Source organism: Diadema antillarum, unplaced genomic scaffold (assembly GCF_040938485.1).
Source record: "Diadema antillarum isolate AM-2024a unplaced genomic scaffold, OU_Dant_1.0 seq00000457_RagTag, whole genome shotgun sequence".
In the NCBI taxonomy this organism is placed as follows: domain Eukaryota; kingdom Metazoa; phylum Echinodermata; class Echinoidea; order Diadematoida; family Diadematidae; genus Diadema; species Diadema antillarum.
In genome coordinates, this window is record NW_027271429.1 from 343,293 (window position 1) to 349,642 (window position 6,350).

A 6,350-nucleotide genomic window follows, 5' to 3' on the forward strand; every position below is an offset into this window, starting at 1 on the left:
TTTCTCTCTTCTCCCCTGGTATGGTATAACCGGTCATTTTAATTTTGGTACAAAGGTGTGCGCGAAGAAATACTTCTCGTCCATTTAAACATGTTAAACCCATGGACAAACACGTCAAATATCGGCGGTCGATGTTAAAAAGTAATAGTGTCATTCTTTGATTTTGGATATCATCTAAGATTATCCTGGTGGTTGTGATTTTTGTTAGGAAGAAAAACATTCTTAATTTTTAAAGTCCCGTACATTTGGATAAAAACGTGGATGACTACATTAAATTTGATTCTTCTTTTAAGTGACGGTGGTCAATTAGAGAAAGGGGAAATAAAACAACTTTGATACACGGAATAGCGTAAAAAGGTACAAGCCGAGACTGGTAAATTATATATATAAAATATATATGACGTGCATCACAAAACCAACAAAAAGTCACATCCTTGGATTTTCCCCTGATGACTCAAAAGAGGTGAAATAGTTCAACCAAGTCAATTTTGAGTTTACATTTACTATGGACAGAATGTTATAACAGAGCATGCTCAGTTCCAGCTTAATCTGAATTTCCTCCATTGTTGTTGCTACGATGGTTTATATCCTCTGTTTTGTCCCATTTATCGCACAGACAGCACGGCTTGGTAAAGATTAAGCTCTGGAATAGACCGTATAGGCCTGCTTAGGAGCCTTTTGCCTTTTTTTTTTTCTCAGTTCACACTTTTCCATGGTGTGTGCTTTTTTTTCCCCAAAATTTAGATAGGTTAGGAGAGTCCATATAAATTGAGTAATATACAGTATCATTAAAAAGAAATATACAGTATCATTATCAGAAACAAATAATGATAAATAGTGAGAACACCGATCTAGGGCTTTCAATAGCTCAGTCGGTAGAGCACCGGTCTAGCAATCCGGAGGTCTCGGGTTCGAATCCCGATGAAAACCCATGTTCTTTGCTCAAAGTTCTCACTATTTATCATTATTTGTTTCTGGTCAGTTTTCCCTTTCTTGTTTCAAAATATATTACAAAAAGCTGCATCGCTTCGGCGATCCCTCGCATTTATTCCAAAGTTGATTTACATCCTTTGGGTTTATGTCAGGTTAATGTGTGTGTGTGTGGCACACATACACACACTATAGCTTCTGACCACACGAGCAAAGAAAGTTAAGGGTTTGGGACGAACACCGATCTAGGGCTTTCAATAGCTCAGTCGGTAGAGCACCGGTCTAGCAATCCGGAGGTCTCGGGTTCGAATCGCGATGAAAACCCATTTTCTTTGCTCAAAGTTCTCACTATTTATCATTATTTGTTTCTGGTCAGTTTTCCCTTTCTTGTTTCAAAACAATCAAGCCATCATGTTTAAAGTACTGCAAAAGATGATTAGTATATTTCGAAGGTATGGTATACGAACTGAACCTATTTTCTAGTTTTGAACCATACCCAACACGTTTCTGTCGATGAGATGAATTAGATTGCATTTTTGTGTTGAGGTAATTGATTGATTTCTGAAAAGGTAATAAAATGTATTTCATCACATCACAGTTATCATATGGCACTGTTTGATAGTGTACTAATTATATTATGACACACTATGCCCCTTTGTAGACAAATGTTGCAATGTGTTCTCCTTGTAGATCATGATAAAGGAAATGACAGGCCGAAAGCGTGATCAAAGAGAAAAGTAGAGAGCAGCGTCCGCCTCAAATGCGCTTTAGACCGTATTACAATCATATATACCGTCATCCAAATATATGAGACATTACAATTTCTCTCCTTTCTAATAATCTGTTGAATGGAAAAGTATGTCATCGAAAATGCGTGAAAATTGTTCACGGTGTTTAGTTTTGTTTTTTTTTTCAATTATTGTACGTGCATTGTTTACAACCGAGGGTTTTGTTTTTTTACTTTCCTATTCTTTCTAACTGGCTGTTCCAATAAAATATCTATCTAATCTTCAGGATATGATACACGACGAACGAAATACAATCCTCTCAATAATGTAAAAACATTAATAGGCATAATTCAGTCTGATTAAGACCACATTTCACAATTGATGAGAAAACATCAAAGCACCAAATAACGACATTTACCTGTGTGCCTTCCTTCCTTGATAGTCAGTGAGCAACTCTCTTAACGATTTTCCGCCGATAGTTATGCCCTCTACCTGTAGCATAATGAACAAAAACACAATGTATCTTTTAAGTTTCCCGTAGCAATTCAAACCAATTTTTATTTTGCTCTAATATTATTTCCTTTTTTAACAAAAGAAAACAATTACACTTTGCGTTCATGCTAATAAGAAATGATAAAACAAATTTACTGAAATACGATAAATAAATCGGTAAAACACATATATATTTCGAAACATATCTCTCCGATAGTTGATACAGGCTTCAATGGATTATGGACGAATGACAGAAAGCCAAATCCATGTGATTATGATGTCAAGGTTTGTAAGATATAACATGGTTCAATATTTTCGTTGCAACGAAATTTTCGGGATTTCCTAGCGTTATCTAGAAGTTTCGTTACAGCTGAGCTGTAAAGTATAAATATACAGATCATAGATTATGATTTGGGGACCTGAATTTTTCTTTTCTTGTAATTACAATTCCGGCATAAACTTGTTCGACATAGTGAAGTATACCAGCTCCACTACTATTTCAAACAATAACATGGAACCACTATTAAATTGCATCTACCTGAACAGACGGATATCGGAAAAAAAATAATCTTGTGTAATAAATGTTTTGCTAAAAGGTAACTCAGTACGTACATTATTCATAGATAAACACAATATACTATGTCTAATACTTGCTTTATTGTGTGTGGCATGTGAGTCCATAGTCGCGAAAAATATGTCAGGTAGGTTCTGGAAGTTGAGATCGGCACGTACGAGAAAAGGCAGACGACAAAGAAATTCAGCCAGGTTTGCTGATGCTGCTGGCATTGATTCCCAACTTTGGTGTGACAACATTTTAAGCTTGCGGATCTGCAATAGGATAAAAAGATAACAAACACGTAGCTGTCTGAGGATGTTAATCTTTTAAGAATCAATATCAAATAATCTGAAATGCTTGCCTAAAAGAAACACATATAAGAGGTAATGATATCAAAAATATAACAGTCTAGTGAAGGGTGTATGGAAGTTCTTATTCTCCTATTTTGGTTTCTTTTCATTGTACAATTTAACGATTGCTCAATATTTATTTTAGATTAAAAGGGGAAAAGGAACCAAGGAGAGGAAAGACAGCAGAAATTGATATTTGTTTCGTTTTTTTTTTAAACCAAGGATAAAACAAGCAAAGTCGTAGCTTAATATACAATGATTGTGGAGTCAATATTTTGCCACATTACATTTTCTAGTATCCCATATTGTAATTGTACTAAATTCAACCGGCCGTCTATTTGCAAGTATTTAAAGGTACTTATAATAAAGACTAAATGACTATCTGAACAATAAATCAGAAGTCGACTCAATCCTTCTCGACATTTCAATGAATTCGGCACCTGCAAATTTAGGGCAGAAAGTCCTTTCCCTTGCCGATTTAAAAATACTTCGCGACATGCGTACATTTTACACAGACTCCAACCCAAATAATTTCTGTAACTACATCCTCCCACCTTGTCCACGTCGAACCTCATTTAAAAAGAAAAGAAAAACAAACCGGAACAGCAAAAAAAAAAACGCAAAAAAGGATAAATGTTCAATTCGTCAAAACAACAAGACAGGAAAAAAAAAAAGCAAATTTCGTATAAAATGGGTCGTGCGAAACATGCATCCCAAATGGTAACCTTTCACAGAAAACAGGTAACTTTCTTTACATTTTGGGTTAACGAATTTAATATGTAATGATATTCACAAATCCTTCAGCGTAATTGTAAACTTCTAAAATAAAACCCCATTTTCTCCTCATGCAAAGGCCCGCCTAATCACATGAAGATGATTACGCTAGTAACATCATATCTAAAAATTGTCAATTTTCTCCCTCTGAGTGCCCCGTTCTCTTGATAGAATAAAAAAAAAGTAGTGTTCTCGTTCTGCTGATGGTCTCGCTTTCTTTGTGATGAGTATCATTTTTCTTCTGTGAGTAATGTCATTTCTCCAATTAAAACCCCCTTCCTATTTTCTAGGTGTCCTTTCAATTAATATTCCCTGTCACTCTCACTAATAAATACAATTCATCACGTATTCTCTAATAATCATAATTGCCATTTCTCTATGTGTCATTTTCTTCACTGAAAGGGATCCTGTTTACATCAATAAATTTTGTTCGCTCCTTTACAAGTGACTTATTGTATGTTGTTTAGAGAATAAGGTTAACTGCTTTCTTGCATTATCCACAACTTATCGATTTTGTTAAGATGAATGTTAACATACGTCATATGACTGTGCTAAAATGAAAAGAAAATAACGATGAATACATTAATTTATTAAATCAAAAAAAAAATATTGATCACGGAAGCAGAAGAAAACTGAGCAGTAAATATCTTAGTGGAACAATGAGCGAAGAGTCATCGGGATTCCAATCCGAGACCTTATATGGATTTCTAGCCCGTTGATCTACCGATTGGGCTATAGAAAGCCCTAGTTCGTTCCAGAAACCCTTAATTCTCATTGCTCAAATGGTCAGAAGCCATAGCTGTGTGCATGTGTGTGGCACACACGTAAACAGAAGGAAAGTGACCTAGTTCATTGATCTTTTGTTCTTGCAACTGAATTCATGTTTTTTACTGTGTTTGATTTGTCTTTTGTTGTTAAGGTTACATGAACGATCATGTATGCCTGACTGAAAACTTGTTGATTTTTGCCCTTTTTTTTTCTTATTTTTGTGCCGTGGAGGAAAAAAAACCAAAGCTGTTCACCCATACATGAAGCTTTCCTTTATATTGACCTACCACATTGTTAGGCAATTAAATTTCCTTTTATATGGTATATGATTCCAAAAAAGTTAGCCAAACATTCTATAAGAAATATAAACTTGAAAAAAGTGTTTACTTTCTTTTTTGCCGAGTGTAAATTGGTTTTGCAATATTTAAAGCATTTCCCTATTTCTGAGTAGCAATAGTTCAAAAATCTTTGAACGATGTAAACACTAAACAAAAAGAAAGTTCCCCCTAAAAACAAACCTTTGTAATGTTTGAATCAGGAACCTTTCAGGAAATGTGAGTGCAGGATCATGTAGCAATAATTCTCGGCTGCCTTTCATTTCAGTTGATGAGAATGCGCAAAGTTATCGGATTTTTGTATTCCTACTGCAGAATTTAAATTTTTATTTTTCTTTGTTTTTAATCTGCTCATTCAACCGTGAAATTACGTGAATTCTATATTAAAAAAAACTGTTCAACACACGAATGCAATCTCAATTGATAGATATTATCACGAGAAACATGTCAAATCGGCAATTTTGGTAATTTTCACCCCGTGTTCACTCAACCATGAAATGTGCACAAGTCACATGGTACAATAAGAAGCACATGAATTATACGTTGCATGCCTTTAAATCCTGGAAAATTGATTTTTTTTCCAACATTACCAAATCACAGTTGCAAAATTGAGCTTAACTTCAAAATGTGAACATTTTGAGTTTAAGTCATGCTCACTCAAGTGTGAACAAGTAATATCCACTTACAATGTAATTTCACATGAAAGGTAGCCGAGAAATACAGCTACATGGTCCTGTATTCAGATTTCCTGAAAGGTTCCTGATTCATAAATGCAGAGGTTTGTTTTAGGGGGAACTTACTTTTTGGATGCGAGTCTCTTCACTTTGTCTCCCTCTACAAATTAAATTTGTTAAGATCGCAACTTCCGACATTGTTATAATGTTACAATAAGAATGTCGGAATTTCGGGGCTTGGGTATTTGTTCCATGTTCATCGTGTCTCTGCCGGCAGCTAGGGACAGCCTGGTGGTATAGTGTCGCTGCCCGAAAAGCAGTAGATGACAGGTTCGAGTCCCACTGGTTCCTTTTTTTCTGACATGTTTGTTAATTTACAGATCAGCAGTTGCGATCATAACAAATTTAATTTGTAAAGGGAGACAAAGTGAAGAAACTCCCATCTGAACATTCACCCCTGTGAATGATATCTTTCTTTCCTTCAACTGTAATAGTTTTTGTTTAGTGTTTATTCATAATTGAGTTCGATAAATTTTCAAGTCTAATGGAAAATGTTTTTTCACAAACAGATATGGAATCAGTCATGGCCACTCCATATATTTAGCAATGATAGATTTGAACTACACATTTGAAATACGATAAACCCTAAAAAGAAGCATGAACTGGCTGCCCTTCATGAGTTCTCAAGGCTTATTAACATTATGGAGGATTTCAATTCATTCAGCGAATAAAATCATTGCGGT

General features: G+C 35.0%; 1 non-coding gene across 1 annotated transcript; it reads left to right on the forward strand.

The window, feature by feature from the left end:
- Window positions 1-856: 856 nt before the first annotated feature.
- Trnaa-agc (transfer RNA alanine (anticodon AGC)) lies at window positions 857-930 on the forward strand. The gene has a single exon. It is a non-coding gene; the product is annotated as a tRNA-Ala (tRNA).
- The last annotated feature ends 5,420 nt before the right edge of the window (window positions 931-6,350 follow it).